We start from the raw sequence: 23,807 nt of genomic DNA, 5'->3' as shown, positions 1-23,807 counted from the left end.
TGAATTTGATCACTTGTTTAAGGGGGCAACTGCCAAGTTACTATTTTATTAGTAGTTACATTATAGCCCATACATGAGAAGAAGGGAATCAAACTCAATTCTTGAAAAAAGTGTACCAAAGAATTTGTGAACTTAAGCTAAACTATACCACAATAATTATTAAAAATTCAGGGAAGAATATTTTCAAGGCTATGCAAATATCTTCTTTCTCATTAAATATTTATCCACTACTTTTAGTATCCTTCTGTGGATATAACCTGTAGCAGTTATTCCTATGCTGTTTTAATTGTTACTTTCTATTTTTTTCATTACTTCCACATTTATCAATTAATATTTTTGGTGAGGAAGTTTTGTCCTTTCTCCCATAATTGTTTATTGATTCAATTACTTGCATTAATACAGATTCATGCATATTTATGTTATACTTTGATTTGCAATCCAACACTAACTTTATTTTGCTGCTCAAAACTCTTCAGATTTAGCCCCTGGGAACTCTTTCAAGTTGTCTTATTTTATCCTTTTAACAGACCTCACCCTTTTCCAAGTGATTCTTTAATTTCTGGTACTGTGAGATTATCATCTTATATTTTATCTACCTCAGCCATTTGTCCAAAGATGATAATTTTAGAAATGATTTTTTGATCATCATACCAAGGATCACCAAAATTTTTCTGCAAATTGCCAGATAGTAAATATTTTAGGCTTTGTGAACTGTATAATCTCTGTCACAAATACTTAACTTTGCTATGGTAGCAGAAAAATGTGCTGTGTTACAATAACATTTTATTTACAAAAACAAGTGGCAGACTAGTTTCAGCCCCTGGGCCATAGTTTTCTAGTCTTAATTTAGATACCCAAAATTCTAAAGCCAAAGTGTAAATGATAGTTATCCAAGAAATATTGAAAATCAGGTAAGCTTTATTTCAAACCTAATTTTGAGTCATAAGTAAAATGACCTATCTGTTTTTTTAAATTATACTAGAAAGTAATGTCAGAAGATGCAAGAGGAGGTCCCTAACTTGCATTCCCCCATGGACACAGTGATCTGGTAATCATCCATGGAAAAAAAAAAGTATCTTCATGTGAGTTTTCATATCTAGGCAAGAGATTACAAATTCCTGGTGAATTCCAAGACTGAGGAAAGCCACTCTGAGAAGACAGTCCTGTACTTCAGTGGCAAGCTTGCCAAACATGGTCTCAGCTGCAGACTGAAAGCACCTCCATCACACTAAGAACTGGATTTCATTTCTCCCTTGCTACAGTCCTACAACCAATCCTGTCCACCAAGGGACCTGGGAGGAGCCACACACATCTATGTCCTCTGCAATAGGCCTTTCTACCACAACCCTGGCTACAGATTTTGAAGCATCCTTGTGAACCAGTTCCAACTTTGATGTGCTATGCTCAGGAGTCACTCCTGCATGCTGAGAGACCTGCAGAAGACATATCTGTCCATGCCCTCAAATAACAGACCCTGTGACCCGGTTACAATCCCACTCTACCGCACTCCAGAATCAGTCCTACCCATTTAGGGACCCACCCAGGGAACCAATGGAAACCACACACATCTGGGCCTCTAGTATCTGGTCTATCACCTGCGGATTTGACTGTGAATTCAGAAATAGCCCCATGATATAGCTCAAGCACTGTTAGACATAATCCCAGAAGCAGTCTTGTCCACTGGGGACCTGACACTACACCCAACCACTACCTATTTAACAGATCTGAAAATCATGTATTCAACTGTAGATATGTCTCCTGGCCTCAGTCACAATTTCTGGCAATCATGAGGGCAATTCCATGTGTTCAGGGATTTGGCAGAAAAAGGTCTTTATCTGCCAAAGATATGAAAAGATATTTCATATGCATAGATATCAATCTGAGGTTACACAGATCACAAAGAACCAGACAAACATAGTACCACCAAAAGAAACTAATACAACTCCAATAATAGATCCCAGAGAAATAGAGATTTATGAATTTCTTAACAATGAAATCAAAATAATTGTTTTAAGATAGTTCAATTAGCAACAAAAAAACATACACACTACTCAATGAAATAAGAAAAACAATGCAACAACAAAATGCAAAGTTCAAACAAGATATAAAAAATCACAACAAAGAACCAAATAAATTCTAGAGCTGAAGAATACAACGATTTTAATAGCAGAAGAAAGAATTTGCAAACCCAAAGAGAGATCATCCAGTCAGAGGAGAAAAAAGGAAAACTGACAAAGAGTGAAGAAAGCCTACAGGATTTATGGGATACTATTAACAGAATCAATATAAACATTTTGGGACTTTCAGAAGGAGAAGGAGATAAAGGGGAAGAAAGCTTCTTTAAAGAAATACTGGCGAAAACATCTCAAATCTTGGGAAGGATATAGATATCCAGATCCATGAAGGTCAAAAGTAAACAAATAAGATTAACACAAAGAAGACTATGAGAAAATTATAACCAGTTTATCAAAAGTTAAAGACAAAGGGAGAATTTTGAAGGCAGTAAGGCAAAAGTGACTCATCACATAAAAGGGAACTTCCATAAGGCTATCTGTGAAATTCTCAGCAGAAATCTTGAAGACCAGGAGAGACTGTAATGATTCTGTCATTTCAAAGTGCTGAAAGAAAAGATCCTATCATGAAAGAATACTATACCCATCAAAGATATTCTTCAGAAATGTAGGAAAAATAAAGACTTTCCCACCCAAAGTAATTTATACATTCAATGCAATCCCTATCAAGCTACCAACGATATTTTTCAAAGAACTAGAACAAATAATCTCACAATTTGTATGGAAATACAAAAACCATCGAATAGCCAAAGCAATCTTGAGGAAGAAAAATGGAACTGGGGGAATTAACCTGCCGGACTTCAGGCTCTACTACAAAGCCACAGTCATCAAGACCGTATGGTACTGGCATAAAGACAGAAATATAGATCAATGGAACAAAATAGAAAGCCCAGAGATAAATCCACGCACCTATGGACACCTCATCTTTGACAAAGGAGGCAAGAATATAAAATGGAGAAAAGACAGTCTCTTTAACAAGTGGTGCTGGGAAAACTGGTCAGCCACCTGTAAAAGAATGAAACTAGAACACTTCCTAACACCATACACAAAAATAAATTCAAAATGGATTAGAGAGCTAAATGTAAGACCAGAAACTATAAAACTCCTAGAGGAGAACGTAGGCAAAACACTCTCCGACATAAATCACAGCAGGATCCTCCATGACCCACCTCCCAGAATATTGGAAATAAAAGCAAAAATAAACAAATGGGACCTAATTAAAATCAAAAGCTTCTGCACAGCAAAGGAAACTATAAGTAAGGTGAAAAGACAGCCTTCAGAATGGGAGAAAATAATAGCAAATGAATCAACGGATAAAGGATTAATCTCCAAAATATACAAGCAGCTCCTGCAGCTCAAGTCCAGAAAAATAAATGACCCAATCAAAAAATGGGCCAAAGAACTAAACAGACATTTCTCCAAAGAAGACATAAAGATGGCTAACAAACACATGAAAAAATGCTCAACATCCCTCATAATCAGAGAAATGCAAATCAAAACCATAATGAGATACCATTTCACACCAGTCAGAATGTCTGCTATCCAAAAGTCTACATGCAATAAATGCTGGAGAGGATGTGGAGAGAAGGGAACCCTCTTACACTCTTGGTGGGAATGCAAACTAGTACAGCCACTATGGAGAACAGTGTGGAGATTCCTCAAAAAACTGGAAATAGAACTGCCATATGATCCAGCAATCGCACTTCTGGGCATACACACCGAGGAAACCAGAATTGAAAGAGACACATGCCCTCCAATGTTCATTACAGCACTGTTTATAATAGCCAGGACATGGAAGCAACCTAGATGTCCATCTGCAGACGAATGGATAAGAAAGCTTTGGTACATATACACAATGGAGTATTATTCAGCCATTAAAAAGAATACATTTGAATCAGGTCTAAAGAGGTGGATGAAACTGGAGCTTATTATACAGAATGAAGTAAGCCAGAAAGAAAAGCACCAATACAGTATACTAACGCATATATATGGAATTTAGAAAGATACAAATGATAACCCTGTATTCGAGACAGCAAAAGAGACACAGATGTATAGAACAGTCTTTGGGACTCTATGGGAGAGGGTGAGGGTGGGATGATTTGGGAGAATGGCATTGAAACACGTATGTTGTCATATGTGAAATGAATCGCTAGTTCAGGGTCAATGCATGTTATAGGATGCTCGGGGCTGGCATGCGGGGATGACCCAGAGGGAGGATAAAGGAAGGAGGGAGGTGGGAGGGGGGTTCAGGAGGGGGAACTTATGTAAATCCGGGGCGAATTCATGTCAATGTATGGCAAAACCAACAAATATAATATTGTAAAATAATTTGCCTCCAATAAAAAATAAATTAATTACCAAAAAAAAAAAAAAAACCTAAGGGGGTTCATTACCATTAGAGCTCCCTTACTAAACAGGTTTTTTTCAAGTTACAAGTAAGAATGCTAATTAGTAACATTAAAGCATATGAAAGTATAAAACTCACTGGCAAATATACAGTCAAATTCAGAATATTTTAATAATGCAATGGTGGTACAAGTATAAAAGCTAAAAAACCAAAGTATTAATAAGAATTACACATACAATGATTTGTTAATGCATATAATACATCAGTTCAGTTCAGTCACTCAGTCATGTCCAACTCTTTGCAACCCCATGAAGTGCATCACACCAGGCCTCACTGTCCATCACTAGCTCCCGGAATCTAGCCAAACCCATGTCCATCCTGTCGGTGATGCCACCCAACCATCTCATCCTCTGTCGTCCTCTTCTCCTCCTGCCCTCAATCTTTCCCAGCATCAGGGTCTTTTCAAATGAGTCAGCTCTTCTCATCAGGTGGCCAAAGTACTGGAGTTTCAGCTTCAATATCAGTCCCTCCAATGAACACCCAACCTGATCTCCTTTAGGATGGACTGGTTGGATCTCCTTGCAGTCCAAGGGACTCTTAAGAGTCTTCTCCAACACCACAGTTCAAAAGCATCAGTTCTTCGATGCTCAGCCTTCTCTATAGTCCAACTCTCACATACATGCATGACCACTGGAAAAATCATAGCCTGAACATTTGTTGGCAAAGTAATATGCTTTTAATATGCTTTTTAATATGCTGTCTAGGTTGGTCATAACTTTCCTTCCAAGGAGTAAGCGTCTTTTAATTTCATGGCCGCAGTCCTATCTGCAGTAATTTTGGAGCCCAGAAAAGTAAAGTCAACCACGGTATACACTGTTTCCCCATCTATTTACCATGAAGTGATGGGACTGGGTGTCATGATCTTAGTTTTCTGAATGTTGAGATTTAAGCCAACTTTTTCACTCTCCTCTTTCACTTTCATCAAGAGTCTCTTTAGTTCTTCCTCACTCTCTGTCATAAGGGTGGTATCATCTGCATATCTGAGTTTACTGAAATTTCTCCTGGTAATCTTGATTCCAGCTTGTGCTTCCTCCAGCCCAGTGTTTCTCATGATGTACTCTGCGTACAAGTTAAATAAACAGGGTGACAATATTCAGCCTTAATGTACTCCTTTCCCTATTTGGAACTAGTCTGTTGTTACATGTCCAGTTCTGACTGTTGCTTCCTGATCTGCATACAGGTTTCTCAAGAGGCAGATCAGGTGGTCTGGTATTCCCCTCTGTTTCAGAATTTTCCACAGTTTGTTGTGATCCACACAGTCAAAGGCTTTGGCATAGTCAATGAATCCGAAATAGATGTTTTCCTGGAATTCTCTTGCTTTCTCCATGATCCAGCGGATGTTGGCAATTTGATCTCTGGTGCCTCTGCCTTTTCTAAAGCCTGCTTGAACATCTGGAAGTTCATGGTTCACATATTGCTGAAGCCTGGCTTGGAGAATTTTGAGCATGACTTTACTAGCGTGTGAGATGAGTGCAATTGTGCGATAGTTTGAGCATTCTTTGGCATTGACTTTCTTTGGGATTGGAATGAAGACTGACATTTTCCAGTCCTGTGGCCACTGCTGAGTTTTCCAATTTTGCTGGCATATTGAGTGCAGCACTTTCACAGCATCATCTTTCAGGATTTGAAAGAGCTCACTTGGAATTCCATCACCTCCACTAGCTTTCTTTCATAGTGATGCTCTCTAAGGCCCACTTGACTTCACATTCCAAGATGTCTGGCTCCAGGTGAGTGATCACGCCACTGTGATTATCTTGGTCGTGAAGATCTTTTTTGTACAGTTCTCCTGTGTATTCTTGCCATCCCTTCTTAATATCTTCTGCTTCTGTTAGGTCCATACCATTTCTGTCCTTTATCGAGCCCATCCTTGCATGAAATGTTCCCTTGATATCTCTAATTTTCTTGAAGAGATCTCTTGTTTTTCCTATTCTGTTGTTTTCCTCTATTTCTTTGCATTGATCGCTGAAGAAGGCTTTCTTATCTCTCCTTGCTATTCTTTGGAACTCTGCATTCAGATGCTTATATCTTTCCTTTTCTCCTTTTGCTTTTCACTTCTCTTCTTTTCACAGCTATTTGTAAGGCCTCCTCAGACAGCCATTTCGCTCTTTTGCATTTCTTTTCCATGGGGATGGTCTTGGTCCCTGTCCCCCATACAATGTCAAGAACCTCCATCCATATTTCATCAGGCACTCTATCTATCAGATCTAGTCCCTTAAATATTTTTCTCACTTCCACTGTATAATCATAAGGGATTTGATTTAGATCATATCTGAATGGTCTAGTGGTTTTCCCCACTTTCTTCAGTTTAAGTCTGAATTTGGCAATAATGAGTTCATTATCTGATCCACAGTCAGCTCCTGGTCTTATTGTTGCTAACTGTATAGAGGCAAAATGATAGAATACTAAATGAAGAATTCCCCATGTCGGTAGATACCTAGTATCCTACTGGAGATCAGTGGAGAAATAACTCCAGAAAGAATGAAGGGATGGAGCCAAAGCAAAACTAATACCCAGTTGTGGATGTGACTGGTGATAGAAGCAAGGTCCGATGCTGTAAAGAGCAATATTGCATAGGAACCTGGAATGTTAGGTCCATCAATCAAGGCAAATTTATAGTGGTCAAACAGGAGATGACAAGAGTGAACGTCGACATTCTAGGAATCAGTGAACTAAAATGGACTGGAATGGGTGAATTTAACTCAGATGACTATTATATATACTACTGGTGGCAGGAATCCCTTAGAAGAAATGGAGTAGCCATCATGGTCCACAAAAGAGTCCGAAATGCAGTACTTGGATGCAGTCTTAAAAACGACAGAATGATTTCTGTTCATTTCCAAGGCAAACCATTCAATATTACAGTAATACAAGCCTATTCCCCAACCAGTAATGCTGAAGAAGCTGAAGTTGAACAGTTCTATGAAGACCTACAAGACCTTTTAGAACTAACACCCAAAAAAGATGTCCTTTTCATTATACGGGGCTGGAATGCAAATGTAGGAAGTCAAGAAACACCTGGAGTAACAGGCAAATTTGGCCTTGGAGCACGAAATGAAGCAGGGCAAAGGCTAATAGAGTTTTGCCAAGAGAACCCACTGGTCATAGCAAACGCCCTCTTCTAGCAACACAATTGAAGACTCTACACATGGACATCATCAGATGGTCAATACGGAAATCAGATTGATTATATTCTTTGCAGCCAAAGATGGAGAAGAAGGCCATAAGTAATGACAAAATGGTCAAGTTAACCGGAAGATATAACAGTTAAAAATATATATAAACTCAGCATCAAAGTACCTAAATATATAATATAAACATTGACAGATTTGAAGAAGAAATAGCAATTTAATAATAACAGAAAACTTCAATATCACACACTCTCTATAATGGATAGAATTTCCTGACAGAAAATTAATATGGAAATAACAGAACTGAACAAACAGTCCTATAGACTAAATGAACCTACCAGACACATGCAATTGTTTCCACCCAAGAGCTGAAGTATATAACTTCTCAAGTTTGCAAGAAATATTCCCCAGTGTATATCATATGTTAGGTTGAAAAACAAGTCTTAACAAAATGAAAATATAATATGTCAAAGAAGACAAAATAGAGAAAATCTAGGAAGCTACTTTATGAAAGTTGAATTATGGTGTTGGAGAGGCTCAAAAGGCATAAGGGTCATGAGGTACAATTCTTCATTGAGTGAATGCCTCAACATCTCTGAAATGGAAGAATACAGTAAATATTTATTGAACCTTATGTGGGTGAAATATTCCTTTTAAAATATGTCACCCAATATCATTAATTATTTCCCCAGGTTTTGTGCCATACCTAGATTTAATAATAATGTGTTGCATGTCTTCATTCAAATTAATGATACACATATTCTGTAAGACTGATAACCTATTTCTAGAAATACCCCTCTAGTCTTGAATGGAGTTATTCATCTTTGGGTATAATTATTTCAGTAGCAGTGGCTAATGTCAAGCAGTTGTTGGGTCATGGTAAAGTACATAGGTGCTAAAGGCAGACTTTGAGGGTCCAAATCTTAGGCCTTCAATATGTCATTCTTTGACAAAACTTTATCATTTTGTAACTGCTACAAATGGTGAATTATACTAAATTCTTCCAAAGGTTTTGATTAGAACCTAATACCTTTCATTTTAGCTGCGTTATATTTATACCTGAAATTTAATACTGCTGCTGCTGCTATGTCGCTTCAGTCGTGTCCGACTCTGTGCGACCCCATTGATGGCAGCCCACGGGGCTCTGCCATCCCTGGGATTCTCCAGGCAAGAGCACTTGAGTAGGTTGCCATTTCCTTCTCCAATGCATGAAAGTGAAAGTGAAGCTGCTCAGTCATGTCCGACTCTTCTGTGACCCCACAGACTTTAGCCTACCAGACTCCTCCGTCCATGGGATTTTTCAGGTAAGAGTACTGGAGTGGGTTGCCATTGCCATCTCTGGAAATTTAATGAAAAGAGTATAATCTTCAGTACCAGTCAGTCCTAGAATTTGACTTTCCAGTTAGATTGTGATTTATTTAACGTTTAACTTGGACGCATGCAACATGAAAATAACAATTCCTCTCTTATAGTGCTATTGTGAGGATTGAAGCAGCCACTGTATTTTAAGCCCCAAACACAGAGTTTGACACAGTAAAGGAAATCACTAAACTGATTTCCCTCTGGAAAGTATATTCTGGGCATTGAATAATTAATAAATGAATCTTCATACAACAGTTGATATATTTTCTTAGTCTTAACTGTCCAGTCATTGTAATCTTAAGTTTGCATTATTCTAAATAATGTAGGAAAGTCATTTGAAAGTAGCCAAGAAAACTACTTTAACAGAACTCTGAATTTAAGTAATTTCTTGAAAGTGAAAGGTTTCCTATTAGCTCTTGTAGGACAGAAGGATGCTTATAAAAACAAATTTAATCTTTTATTATAACTACTGGCAACAATTTTGTTTGTAATGGCAATTTTATTTTTCCAGTTTTTTAAAAATAAAGCATGTTTGTTCTTTTCTGCTTACCTTTATCATACACATTCACAGACTCTATCCTTTATACACTGACTCCTGTATTTTTTTGTTTCTGTCTTTGAACATACTTAATATTTTCTCTTCAATTTTTTCCTATTAAACTTCTCAAAATTATGTATAAATGCTCCATAATATAATAGTAAGCTAATCCTTTAAAATGGCTCTAGCCTGAATGTTTTGAACATGAATGAGAATGACAGCACCGTGTTTCCAGATGCAGGAGGCTTACAGGTGTTTTTTTAATAGCAGGAAGAAAATGTTGATTAGGTTTGGAGTGTATGCCATCTATAGAAATTAACCAGGCTTAATTTGTTTCCTTCACAGATCTCTTAGTGTTCAGAAACCAGTTAATGTTTTAATTTTCACCATGTTACCACATAATAAACATTTCTATTTCATGGAGATGCTTATTACAAACCTGTTTGATTAATGTGACAGAATAAATTCATGGTCAGAGTTGACAATAGTTTCAAGCATGGGCTTACCACAACCATGCATACATTCTTTTTACTGTTTTTATTACTCTGTGTGTATGTGTGTGTGTGTGCATATGCACGTGCATGCACATGCACATTTGTGCTTCGGGGAGTTTTTGAATGTAATCCTACAGTAGAGAGAAATCGTTGAAAACATTACTATATTGTAACACCATTAAATGCCAGCATAGTTGAGCATTTCCAATTTTTTAATGAATTCCATATATAAAAAATATCTGGTGACTTTTTCAAAATAAAAAAGAATAAATTTGAAAAAGTAGACCCATCAGTGTTTCTTCAACTGCACGTGTAGTATACAAAACATGCAGGGATGACCCAGAGGGAGGATAAGGGGAGGGGAACTCATGTACACCCGGGGTGGATTCATGTCAATGTATGGCAAAACCAACCAATATAATATTGTAAAATAATTAGCCTCCAATAAAAAATAGATTAAAAAAAAACTAAACTAAGGAAAAGAGGCAAATAACAAAATAGAAAAAAAATGAATGCTGCCATTCAATATTTCAGTGACAAGACTTGACTTTGTATAATTTCTTTTTAAAAGGTTTTTTTTTTTTTATGTAACTTGAAACAATCACAAATTCATAGAAAAAGTTATAAGTACACTTCAGGGAATCATTTTTTTTTTTCTGAACTATTTGAGAGTAGATTATCAATACCTAATACTAGATTAATATATATTTCCTATAAACAAGGACTTTATTCTTCACAACCACAGTACAACTATCAAAGTCTTATATTCTCTTTGACCAGCCCCAGAATCAGTAATTTCTTCAAGCAGCTCTGGTCCCTTTTAGTATAAAATGATGTTTATAATAAGAATCTGAGCACTCCACATGTTCATTGATATTGGGATGTTACTGTGACAAGGTTCTCTCTCTTACTGAGTAGGTGAGGGTATGTATATGTGTACATTAGTGTGTATGCAAAAACAAGCAAAAGAATTACTTATATATTTACTTCGACATATAACTCTACATTTTAAAGACCATGATCTTGTATTGTTAGCTTCAATTTCAATCTATTCTATTGGGTTTATTCTAGTTTTATCCCTTTTTTTATTTCCTTTTTTTACTGACAGTGAAAAACCTGGGTCCTGTTATGCTTAATATATTTATTTACTTGATCAGTCCCTTCTATGTATAACTAATCTCTTGACTTTGCTCCCATTCCCCTCCTGTGCAACCGTCTTATGTAGTTGTCCTTCTCAACTTATGTGGACCTTAAACTCAAATCAGGCTGCTCCCTGCATGGAAGTCTCCCTCGCCCTGCCTGGGCTATGATACCCAGTACCAGACTACCTCCTTGCATATGCCATTCTCAGCTATGAAGATGGAACCCTCATGAATGGGATTAGTGCATTTATAAAAATCATAAATGAAGTTGCTTCCCCTTTCTGCTCTCTCATGTGAGGCTATGAAAAGAAGTCAGTAATCTGCACCCAAGAAGAGAATCCTCAATATAATTTGACCATGTTGGCACCCTAATTTTGGACTTCAAACCTCTAAAACTGTGAGAGAGAAAGTTATGCTCTTTAAAAGCCATTCAGTGTATGGTACTTTGTTATGTCAGCTCAAACTGATTAAGATGATTTAAACATACTTAGTATGCAGGGCTTCTATGGAGATGTTCTTCTTATTCAACTCTGACACCCTAATTTGGGTCACTGCAGCTTCCATATCTTCAGGCATGATTACCTACTTTGCTTTGGCTCACCAAATAGCTTGAGGACTGGGTTTTCTATAAAGAAAAGAGATGGAAGGGAAAATAAGGAAAAATAAGATCTATAATTTAGCTTATAAATTGACTGGGGAAAAATGAATAGTTTAAATTTGTATCTTTATCTACAAAGTGGTAGTATACAAAAACATACTAAAGAATATACAGTGAAAAATAAGTCCTCTTTCTGTCTCAGTTCCACCCTCAGGATGCAATCATTGAAACCAGTCCTTTTTTGTCCGTGTGTATACTTTCAGACATAATCTATGTATTTACGAACAAACCCATGTGTAGGTATGTACATGCATATCTTGATGCATTTAACTGATATTCAATTTATAGAAAGTTGTTCCCAATTTTTCCTATTACAAAAGATTTTATAATGAATATTTTCCTGTACATGAATCATTTTGAACATGAGTATAACTTTGAAATAGAGTATCTGCGTCATCTTTGCTAGCTCAATATGTTACCAAACATTTTAATATTTAACACTTTTATAGTTGAAATCTGATATCTCATCGTTCTTTGTATTTTATGTCACAGATAAGGGACATTGAGCATATTATCTATTTTTTTTTTTATTTATTTTTTAATCTTTATTTTATTTTTAAATGAGGCTTTTAATTAATGTTTGACAGAGCTGATTCAAGTTGAACAGACTAAATTTCTTTAAACAAACTTACTTATACTCCAGAGTCCTTTAAAAACTTAATAGCATTTATACATTGAAGGTATTTGATTTTCTTGTAAGTAGCACTTCAAATGCAACAAGCATCTGAAGCAACAAACATTTGACCCAACAAGTAAAACTTTCTACAGTTCATAACTTTTATAAATAAAATAAATTAAATGTACAGTGAATAAGTTCTCTGAAATATTTCAATATTTCTGCAGGTTTAGTAACATCGTAAAATACATTTCAACTAAAATTCACAAATCTAAAAACCTGTTAGGCATTTTTAGGCATTTTAGGTTGGAAATGAAGACCAATGTTACATCGTAATATGCCAATTACAAATAGTACTTCAAATAGCAAATACTACAGTTTGTCCCAAACTTTAAAAACTATTCATGAACTCAACACTAAACTATTGATGGCTATGAGAATTGTTTCCTAGCCTTTTTGAAAATTTCAACCCATTTACGTTTAAGATAATTATTGATAAGTACGATCCCGTAGCCATTTTCTTTATTGCTTTGGGTTCAAGTTTATACACTCTTTCTGTGTTTCCTGTCTAGAGAAGATCCTTTAGCATTTGTTGGAGAGCTGGTTTGGTGATGCTGAATTCCCTCAGCTTTTGCTTGTCTGTCTCTATTTTGTTTTTAAGTGTCATTGGCAGTTCTTTTTCTGTGTACTATTTGTTAATCAGATTAGTTCATTTTTACCATGTCTTTTTCCTTTTTTAACATTTTAACTTAATTTTAAATATTGAAGGATAATTGATTTACAATATTTGTGTTGGTTCCTGCCATACATAAACATGAATTCGCCATAGGTGTACATATATCCATTCCCTCTTGAACCTCCTTCCCACCTCCCACCCAATCCCACCCCTTTAGGTTGTCACAGAGCACTAGGTTTAGCTCCCAGTGTCACTCAGCAAATTCCCACTTGCAATCTATCTTACATTTGGTAATGTCTATGTTTCCATGCTATTTTCTCAATTCGTCCCACCCTCTCCTTCCTCACTGTGTCCACAATCTGTTCTCTCTGTCTGTGTCCCCATTGCTGCCCTGAAAATAAGTACCCTCTTTCTAGACTCCATATGTATGCATTAGTATTTGATATTTGTCTTTCACTTTCTGACTTATTTCACTCTGTGTATAATAGGTAGTAGGTTCATCCACTTCATTACTGCATGCATGCTAAATCACTTCAGTCGTGTCCAGCTATTTTTGACCTTATTGACTGTAACCCATCAGGCTCCACAGTACATTTTGAGTTTATCTTTGTAAAAGGTATTAGGAAGTATTCTAATTTCATTCTTTTACATGTAGATGTCCAGTTTTCCCAGGACCACTTATTAAAGAGACTGTATTTTCTCCATTGTATATCCTTGCCTCCTTTGTCAAAGATAATGCATCGGTACATGGGTTTATGTCTGGGCTTTCTATCTTGTTTCATTGGTCTATACTTCTGCTTTTTTGTCAACCATATTCTCTTCTTGATGAATGTAGCTTTGTAGCATAGTCTGAAGACAGGAAGGTTGATTCCTCCACCTCCATTCTTCTTTTTCAAGATTGCTTTGGCTACTTGGGGTCGTGTGTGTTTCCATACAAACTTTGAGATATTTGGCCTAGTTCTGTGAAAAATGTCATTGGTAATTTGATAATGATTGTACTGACTCTGTAGATTACATTTAGCAGCACAGTCATTATCATACTATTGATTATTCGAACCCAGGAATATGAAATATCTCTCCATCTGTTTATAGAATCTTTGCTTTCTTTCTTTGGTGTCTTTTAGTTTTCTGTATACAGCTCTTTCGTTTCCTACAATTCAGTTCAGTCACTCAGTCATGTCCGACTCTGCGACCCCATGAATCACAGCACACCAGGCCTCCCTGTCCATCACCAACTCCCGGAGTTCACTCAAACTCATGTCCATCGAGTCAGTGATGCCATCCAGCCATCTCATTCTCTGTCGTCCCCTTCTCCTCCTGCCCTCAATCCCTCCCAGTATCAAGGTCTTTTCCAATGAGTCAACTCTTCACATCAGGCGAAGAGTAATGGAGTTTCAGCTTTAGCATCAGTCCTTCCAATGAACACCCAGGACTGATCTCCTTTAGGATGGACTAGTTGGACCTCCTTGAAGTCCAAGGGACTCTCAAGAGTCTTCTCCAACACCACAGTTCAAAAGCATCAATTGTCTCCTTAAGTAGGTTTATTCATAGATATTTTATTCTTTTCATTGACATAGTGAAAGAGGTTAATTCCTTAATTTCTCTTTCTGATTTTTCATTGTTAGTGTATAGGAATGCAAGTGATTTCTGTAGAGTGATTTTTTAATTTTATGAATATACTAAATTCACTGATGAGCTCTAGTAATTTTCTAATGGTATCTTGAGGGCTTCTGTGTATAGCATTATGTTGTCTGCAAACAATGAGAGTTTTACCTCTTTTCCAATCTGGATTTCTTTTATTCTTTTTCTTCTCTGTTTGCTGAACCTAGTACTTCCAAAACTGTATTGAATAATAGTGTAAAGAGAGGGCACCCTTATCTTGATCTTAGAAGAAATGCTTTCAGTTTTTCAACATTGAGAATAATGTTTGCTGTGGACTTATCATATACGGCTTTCAATATGTTGAGGTAGGTTCCTTCTATGCCCAATTTTGAAGGGTTTTTTTTTATCATAAATGGGTGCTGAATTTTGCAAAAGCTTTTGATATAATTATCATATGGATTTTATTTTTAAATTTGTTTATATTGTTTCACCTTGATTGCTTAGAGTGTTTTGAAGAATACTTGCATCCCTGTGATAAACCTGACTTGATCATGGTGTATGATCTTTTTAATATGTTGTTGAATTCAGTTTGATAGAATTTTGTGGATGAGTTTTGCATCTATGTTCATTAGAGATATTGGCCTGTTATTTTCTTTTTTGTGTGATGTCTTTATCTGGTTCTGGTATCAGGGTGATTGTAGCCTCGTAGAATGAGCTTGGAATATTTCTTTCCTTTGCAAATTTTGGAAGAGTTTGAGAAAGATAAGCATGAACTCTTCTCTAAATATTTGATAGAATTCATATTTGAAGCCATCTGGCTTTGGCTTTTGCTTTTTGGGAGATATTTGTTAACAGTTGTTTTGATATCATTGCTTTTGTTTGGCTTGTTCATAATTTCTATTTCTTCCTGGTTCAGTCTTGGAAGGTTGAACTTTTCTAAGAATCTGTCCATTTCTACTAGGTTGTTGATCTTACTTATTAGCATGTGGTTGCTCTTAATAGTCTCTTATGATTCTTTGTAGTTCTGCATTGCCTGTTATAACCTTTCATTTTTCATTTTGTTGATTTGATTCTTCTCCCTTTTTTTCTTGATGCATCTAGCTAATGGTTTGTCAATATTGTTTATCTTCTCAAAGAACAAGCTTTTATTTTTATTGATCTTTGTTACTGTCTCTTTCATTTGATTTATTTTTACTCTGATGTTTATGGTTTCTTTCTTTCTACTAACTTTGGGATTTTTTTGTTGTTACTTTTCTAGTTGTTTTAGATGAAAAGTTAGGTTGTCTATTTGATGTTTCTCTTGCTTTTTGAGTTAGGATTTCCCTCTTAAAACAGCTTATGCCGTATCCTGTAGTTGAGTCATTGTGTTTTCCTTATAATTTATTTCTAGGAATTTTTTGATTTTTCTTTTTATTTCTTCAGTAACCTGTTCATTATTTAGAAACACATTGTTTAATCTCAATGTGTTTGCATTTTTTGTCTTTTTTCTCTGTGCCTAATGTATAGTTTCATAGTGTTGAGGTCAGAAAAGATGCTTGGTGCAATTTTAATTTTCTTAAATTTACTGAGGCTTGACTTGTGACCCAAGATGTGGTCTATCCTGGAGAATGTTCCATGTGTACTTAAGAAGAAAAAATTCTCATGCATTTAGGTGAAATGTCCCAAAGATATCAATTAAGTTCATCTCGTCTAATGTGTCATTTAAGGCTTGTGTTTCCTTAATAATTTTCTGTTTTGATGATCTGTCTTTTGCTGTAAGTGGGATGTTAAAGTCCCCTACTATTTGTTTTGTTACGGTCAGTTTCCCCTTTTATGTCTGTTAGTATTTGCCTTATGTATTCAGGTGCTTCTATGTCGGGTGCATAAGTATTTATAATTGTTATGTTTTCTTGGGTTGATCCCTTGATAATTATGTAGGGATCTTTACTATATAGCTTCTTTGTGTTTGATCTTTGTTAGTTTGATTGATATGTGTTTCAGCGTATTTCTCTTTGGGTTTATCCTGTATGGGACTCTCTTCTTGTACTTGACTTTTTCCTCTTCCAAGTTAAGGACGTTTTTGACTATAATCTCTTCAAAAATTTTCCCAGACCTTTTCTTTTTCTCTTCTTCTGGGACCCATATAGTTTGAATGTTGGTGCATTTAATATTGTACCAAAGGTCTCTGAGACTAGCCTCAATTATTTTCATTCTTTATCCTTTTTTCTGCTCTTCAGCTGCTATTCCTACCATTCTGTCTTCTAGCTCTCTTATCTGTTCTTTTGCCTCAATTGTTCTGCTATTGATTCCTTCTAAAGTACTTAATTTCAGTAATTTTGCTGTTCATCTCTGTTTGTTTATTATTTATTTCTCTAAATCCTTGCTAAATGTGATAATTGATTCTTGCATTTTCTCCATTCTATTCTTGAGGTTTTAGATCATCTTTACTATCATTACTCTGAATTCTTTTTCAGGTAGTTTGCATATATCCTCTTCATTTATTTGGTCTTGTGTTTTTACCTTGTTCCTTCATTTTGCAGTATTTCTTTGTATTTTTCCCCCTAACTTAGTGTGTTTGAAGTCTCCTTTTCCCAAGCTTTAGAGTCATATTCCTTCTTCTTTTTGGTTTCTGCCCTTGGTGGGTGAAGTTAGCCCAGTGATTTGAGTAAGCTTCATGTTGGGAAGGACTTGTCCCTGTGTTCTGGTAGGAGTAGGTGCATTTAATTTTTCCCTCTGATGGGTAGGGCTGTGTGAGGTGGTATGTTTTGGGGTATCTGTGGGAAGCATCTCTGCTGATGATTGGGTTTGTGATTTTTTTCCTTGTTTGTTGTTTGAGTGAGACATCTTGTGCTATGTACTGCTGGCAGTTAAGTGATGCTGGGTTTTGAAAACAGGTGAAACCTGTTGTGGGACCTCTCACTAGTTAATACTCTCTGGGGTCAGGAATTCTCTGACAGTCTAGTGTTCCGGACTACATGCTTCCATGCTAAAGGCTCAGGCCCAAAATCTATTGGGGAACTGTAACTCCATAAGGCATTTGTTAGACATTAACATAGATGAAAACACAGAGAAACAAAAATACCGAAAAACAAAACAAGAGACAAAAGACTTATCCTGACAAATGGTAAATCCAAAATCAGACAAATAACAAAAACAAACAATGGAAACTACACATACACATATACACGCAAACAAACAAAATCAAAAGAATACAAAAAAGAAACTGCAAGAGAGTCACTCGGCAAGCAAAGGAACCCAAAAATGATATCAACCAATTAAAAGCAAAACTAACTAAAACACAAACTGGAAAACAAGACGAAGCAGATGTCCAACTGGGGAATAAAGCAAAAACAATAAAACTAACTAACAAACATGGTGAAATAAAGAGGAAGAAGGAAAGAAAAAATATAGAAAAACAAAGCTAAATAGAAGTGTATGAAAAAATATATACATAAAAGAATAACTACAGCAGAGAAAGAAGAGTAAGAAATGAAAACAAAACAAAACAAAATTTAAAAACACCCAATGAACCTCAAAAAGCCAACATGGAATTAGAAGTATATAAAGGAAATAAAAGGTATGATTAAAAAAATAATTCTCAAAAGCTTAAATAGAGTTGGGCTTCCCTGGCAGCTCAGTCAGTAAAGAATCTGCCTGCAATGCAGAAGACCCAGATTCAATTCCTGAATTGGGAATATCTCTGGAGAAGTAAATGGTAACCCACTCCAGTATTCTTGCCTGGAGAATCCCATGGACAGAAGAGCCTGGCAGGCTACAGTTTATGGGGGTCACAAGAGTTGGACACAACTTAGCAACTAAACTACTAAACTACTACTAAATAGAGCTAATAGTAAAAATAAAATAAGAAAAGACCACAAAACAGAAAAAATAAGAAAAAGAATCCAAAACCAACCAGAGAACAAATCAAAATGTAAAAATAATAATAAATGTTTTTCTCTGATCTCATCTGTCAGCCTCCTTTCACTTGCTGTGAGTCACATTACACCTTGCCTCCCTAGGATGCCCTCCAACACTGGACTGGTCTCTGGATCTGCTGTGGGGACAGTTCAGACTCTAACCTGTCCCTACTGCTGCCTGTTCTTGCCTCCAATGTCCACAGCTGCCAGAACTAGTGTGTTTTCTTTTGTGGGAAATATCATTGTATATTCCATAAACACAGAGTCTACCCAGTTGATCATGTGGATTTAATCTGCAGTTTGTACAGCTGATGAAAAGGTTTTTGATCCCCTTCCTTGGCCATTCTGCCCCTGGGGTTCAATTGTAGTTTTATGCCCACCTCTGCATGTGGATCATCCACAGGAGTTTGCTCCTAAAGCTGCCCTGAAGGATTTGGGTCTGCTCCAATGAGGATCAGGTGTGGAGTCGGTACAGTTGCTTGGATTTCAGGGACCCTGGGAGCCACTAGAGCAGGAGATATGGCAGTATTAGGGGTTTTTTTCCCTAGCCTCTGGCAACTTTACAAGGCGAGGATTGAGTATGGAGGTGGTACAGATACTCTGATGTGGAGATCTCACCCCTGCTTCAGTTCCCCTATCCCCCCAGGTTCAGGTTCAATGCTACTCATGCTCCTCTTTTCGCTCTCCTTCTTTTGTCCTACTGAGTTTTCTGTGGATCTATATATTTTCTTCTGGTGGTCAGGGACTCCTGCACACTCTCAGCTGGGTTCTGCAAGATCTTCTGTATCTGAAGGTGTATTCTTAATGGAGAGAGATGTGATCCACATACACCTACTCCTCTGCCACCTTGTCTCCCTTTTTGAATGGGAAGAGCACTTTATAAATCAAAGAAGTTAACCTTTGCTACTGGTGATTTGAGTTGCAGTATTTTTCCCAACCTGTTTTTCTCAAACTTTAATTGTTTTCTGCCAAAGAAAATTTATCAATTAAAAAAAAAAAAGATGCGTATACAATTTTGCTACATTACCAGAAATTGTGCTGTGGTATCCAGAAATACATGAAGACCTACTAAACACCTTTGCAATTACCAGTTATAATGAAATAAACCATAGCAAAGTAAATCTGGCATTTACTTAATGATGCACATATTGTTATCATGCTTCAGGGTAATTATGCCTTAACAACACAGTTAACATAAATGAATCATTGTATTACTTTTTACAAAACCAGAAAAATTGTGTAAGCTATTTTCTTGTGACTGAATTTTTCCCTTCTGTAATAAGCATTCAGTTCAGTTCAGTTCAGTCACTCAGTCGTGTCCGACTCTCCGTGACCCCATGAATCACAGCACACCAGGCCTCCCTGTCCATCACCAACTCCCGGAGTTCCCTCAAACTCATTTCCATCGAATCGGTGATGCCATGCAGCCATCTCAATCTCTGCTGACCCCTTCTCCTCCTGCCCCCAATCCTTCCCTGTAACAGAGTCTTTTCCAGTGAGTCAACTCATCGCATGAGGTGGCCAAAGTATTGTAATAAGCATTCCAGATGACTTTTTATTCTTTTCATTGTACATATATTCTAATTGATTTGAATCCTCTTGTTACTTTCTTCTGAGTCTACAACATGTCCTGAAGAATTCTAAAAAATCTGTTTCCTTGTTTTTTTCTTTACTCAATCAAGGTTAAAAAAAAAAAAGCTGTGTCTTTTTCTCAAACTCTATAGAGTTTGAGAAAGCATAATCTTCACACATTGTATCATTAGATATTTGTCAAAGGAGAGAGAACTATCACTGAGGTTTAAGAATAAGGATGAACAAAACAATTTTGAAAAAGAATTATAGGACTGAAATGACCTGACTTCAAGATTTAGCATAGATCACTATTGAAGTCAACGTGGTTTTGGAAAAAAGATAAGTAGATCAATGGAATGCATAAGGAATGTAAGAAATAGGCTTACAGTACAGTTCAGGAATGAAGGAAATGAGTCACTCAGTAGTGCCCAACTCTTTGCAACCCCATGGACTATAGCCTGCCAGGTGCCTCTGTCCATGGAATTCTCCAGACAATAATACTGGAGTGGGCAGCTGTTCCCTTCTCCAGAGGATCTTTTCAATCCAGGGATCGAACCCAGGTATTCCACATTGCAGGCAGATTCTTTACTGTCTGAGCCACCAGGGAAGCCCAGACTTACATATGTATAGTCAAATGATTTTTTAACAAAACTATAAGTAAAATTCAAAGTAGTAAATAAAGAAAGAATGATCTTCTCAATAAATGGTGCTGCAAAAACTGGCCAGATGTATGTCAAGCGGAAGAAGAGGAAGAGGAAAAAGAAGAGAATAAAGAGGGAAAGAAGAAAAAGAAACAAAACTCATAAATTCCACAAACCATACACAAATTGGATCATAGGACAAAATGGAAAATTTAACCTATAAAATATAAAATACGCTGTTGTTCAGTCACTCAGTTGTGTCCAACTCTTTGCGACCCCATGAACTGCAGCATGACAGGCATCCTTGTCCTTCACCGTCTCCTGGAGTTTGCTCAAACTCACATCCATTGAGTTGGTGATGCCATCCAAACATCTCATATTCTCCTTCCCCTTCTCCTCCTGCCTTCAGTCTTTCCTAGCAGCAGGGTCTTTTCCAATAAGTCAGTTCTTTATATCAGGTGGTCAAAGTATTGGAGTTTCAGCTTCAACATCAGTTCCTCCAATGAATATTCAGGATTGACTGGTTTGATCTCCTTGCAGTCCAAAGGACTCTCAAATCTTCTCCAACACCGCAGTTCAAAAGTTCTTCACCACTCACCCTTCTTTACGGTCCAACTCTCACATCCATACATGACTACTGGAAAAACCATAGCTTTGACTAGAGAGATTTTTGTCAGCAAAGTAATGTCTCTGCTTTTTAATACACTGTCTACCTTTGTCATAGTTTGTCTTCCAAGGAGCAAGCATCTTTTCATTTCATGGCTGCGGTCACCATCTGCAGTGATTTTGGAGCTGGAGAAAGTAAAGTTTGTCACTGTTTCCATTGTTCACCCATATATTTGCCATGAAGCGATGGGACTGGATACCATGATCATAGTTTTTTGAATGTTGAGTTTTAAGCCAACTTTTTCACTCTTCTCTTTCACCAAGAGACTCTTTAGTTCCTCTTCACTTTCTGCCATAAGGGTGTGTCATCTGCATATCTGAGGTTATTGATATTTCTCCCGGCTATCTTGATTCCAGTTTGTGCTTCATCGAGTCTGGCATTTCTTATAATGTACTCTGCATGTAAGTTAAATGAGCAGGGTGACAGTATACGGCCTTGACAAAATCCTTTCCCAATTTTGAACCAGTCAGTTGTTCCATGTCTGGTTCTAACTGTTACTTCTTGACCTGCATACAAGTTTCTCAAGAGGCAGGTAAGATGCTTTGTATTCCATCTCTTGAAGAATTTTTCACAGTTTGTTGTGATCCACACAGTCAAAAGCTTTATCATAGTCAAAGTGTTTTGCTCATTTTTATTAGAAGAACTAGTTAGCTCTGAGATCTTAAGTTTTCAGTTAAATAAAGTCATGTTTCAGGATTTTTGTCTCATTCACAGAATGTAATGTTTCTTTTTCTTTATAATATATGCTCATGTACATGAATAAAGTTTTCTACTCTAATAAAAAGAAGAAATAGATGTTTTTCTGGAATCCTATTTATATAAAATATAAAAGAATACATTTGTTACCTTGGCCTTGGGCTAGGTAAATTTATATTTAGATATGACTCAGACAACATGATGCATAAAACAAGTAAATGATTAATGAGACATCATCAAAAATTTAAAATTATTGTTCCTGTTTTTACAGCTGCTGCTTTAGCATCTAGTTCATGGTTCCAACAAACTGGACTTTATACTTTCCACTTCTATGCCTTTGTTCACATTGTTCTCTCTGTTCTAAATACCTGTTACTCAGAATTTGACCTATTCTTCACAGCTTAACTGTGCCTTTTCAGAGCTCCCCAGGCCCAAGTAATTATCTTAACACATTTTTGCTTCTATGTTATATGAATGTATACATAAAACATATATAATATGTAACATATCTATTTTATTGATTTTATTGTATTAAAAATACTTTGAGGGCAAACATTACATCTTCATATTTTCTTACCCTTAAGCCCAACCACAAACCTTATACATAATAGATACTTTAAAAATGTTGGGTAATATGTAAGCAAAGATTTGCTTTAGTTCATAAACTATATTTGTTCAAATAGTAGCTATCAGAAACTTTCTATCCTCAATAATTGGACATGTCTGATCCACATTAGAAATTATGCATAGAACAGTAGTTGTCAGGTAAAAAATTCAAATGCTGCCTGCTTCTCCACATACCTTTGTATTTGGACTTTTGAGATTTCTTTCCTATTGCTCTCCTTGGTGGATTAACTAATTCAAACACAGCCTACATCATTCCTATGCCAAATCAGTAAAAGAAAAGGTAAGGGCAAGAAGAATTAAACAAGAATATACCTCCTTAATGGTGTTCTAGAAAGGGAACCTTGAAAAGCTGAAGATGTAATATGAAAACTTTGGCAATTCTTGTTTCCAATCTTTAGGACATCAATTTACTGCATATTAATTATAGCTTTTCTCTTTTGCAAAATAAAGAGTGCATTGGATAATCCTGCCCTAGTAGTTAGATTGTATTTGTAATTTCATTTAATTAGTTGTTTTTAAGTAAATGAATAAGAAGAATTGCTTTATTCAGTACAACAATTTTAGCGCTTATTATATCAGATGGAATTTTATAATGAAGGATACCTTGGTGTATTGAAGGCCCTTGGAAGAGTATAAGAAGAAAGCAGTGGTCTGGGAGTAGTGTTAGTAAAGTGAAAAAAAAAAAAAGAATTCAAGTATTTTCCCCAATTCATATATATTATGTATATGTTTCATTTCATATATCTATATATGCAGAAAACATAACTGCTCTCACTGTAGATATATACAATAGAGATAGATACAGACATAGATTTCATCGGTAATGGTCTAGATTCACAAGGTTTAATTATGCTCTCCATTTTTACTTATCTTTTATTAATTGAATGGAATAGGACAAAGTATTTTTCTTGAGTTATGGTAGCACTGATATATTACTTATGACTGTGAATATAGTAAGAAATGTTATATTAAATTATTTATAATCTGGGTGTATGATTTGAATTAATGTAAAG

The sequence above is a fragment of the Moschus berezovskii genome, chromosome X, assembly GCF_049115385.1.
Source record: "Moschus berezovskii isolate FMDL1 chromosome X, NW_MosBer_1.0, whole genome shotgun sequence".
In the NCBI taxonomy this organism is placed as follows: Eukaryota; Metazoa; Chordata; class Mammalia; order Artiodactyla; family Moschidae; genus Moschus; species Moschus berezovskii.
Note: the sequence above shows the minus strand (reverse complement) of the source record.